This window comes from Salvelinus sp. IW2-2015, unplaced genomic scaffold, assembly GCF_002910315.2.
Source record: "Salvelinus sp. IW2-2015 unplaced genomic scaffold, ASM291031v2 Un_scaffold3599, whole genome shotgun sequence".
NCBI lineage: Eukaryota > Metazoa > Chordata > Actinopteri > Salmoniformes > Salmonidae > Salvelinus > Salvelinus sp. IW2-2015.
In genome coordinates, this window is record NW_019944877.1 from 62,890 (window position 1) to 64,150 (window position 1,261).

Sequence of the window (1,261 nt, forward strand, 5' to 3'; positions counted from 1 at the left end):
ATGGGGATCTCATTCTAACATTCTGTATAGAACATCACTATGGTGATCTCATTCTAACACTGTAAGTGATTTCTGTTATTTCTGGTGTACAGATTATGTTACCGGGGTACCCAGGGGAGACAAAGCTCTGGGCTATGTAAGTATTATGAGCTTTTAGATACAAGCACTATAGAACTAGTTTAACCTTCATTTAACCTTCGTTCATCCTGTCCTATAATGTGTTCTGTAGTCAGCTGTCAGCACACACAGGCTGGATGGCCAGGCTAACTATTATTATTATTATGGAGAGTGTAAATCTTGGTAGAAAATCGAACTCAGTCAGTTAATTGGAGTCCGTTATTTTGTCTTGCCATGTAGGTGAACATCTTCAATGGAAGGAACATGGAGTCGATGCTGAACTTCACAGGAACGCAGGTAAGCTATGGCAGTGGTTTTACTGTGTCAAAGTGGTCAGACATGTATCTATATTTCCTCTCCTGGGCACAATGCTCTGTCCAACCAGGTTCCTTCATCTTAGCCGTGCACGTCATAAAAGGGATGCTAGTCTCCTCTCACAGCCGCTGTATGAGGCTGCGGAAGGTGAGCGAGACTGAAGAGATGCCTGGTCGTATCCCGCCCACAGTGGACCGCTGTCAAGTTACTGACCTATAGCTGGTCCTTTTTTTTTTAAACAGCAGAAAAGTAAAAACATTTTTTTTACACTAATTTAGTCATCAGAGCTGATAAAGGGTGAGAGGAAGGATAGAGGGTGCAGCTCTAGCAGGAGGGGGAGGGGCTGTACTGTGAGCGAGCGTCACAGGGAGGAGGGAGAGATATAGACGTGAGACGACAACCAATCAAGCCCGACTTCGCGCTTGAGTAAACTAATAGCTGCCATAGCTAGGTTATTTATCATCCAATATGATTACGTAGTACCATAGCGCTGCTCGGTGTCCCTCTGCGGACACCAACGTCATCCTGTTATTTGTTATTGTGCCCGAGTTCACATCTGGAAGCCATTTCACAGCACTGGAAGAAGAAAGATGTTAAAGAGGAGGAGGGAGAGTAGAAAGAAGGGATGAGAGAGAGGAGAAGACCACTGGCTTACAGCTTGTTAACCTCGAGATGTGGAGGTCAACGACCACTGAGCTCTCTCCTTTTGTGTTCATATTTCTGTTCTCTTTGGAGCTCCAGTTCAATACCTTAGCAAAAAAACAAGAGAACATCTTCTCACTATTTCCAATAGTGTGTTTTTTTCTTGGGGCGTGCGGGGGGGATGTTA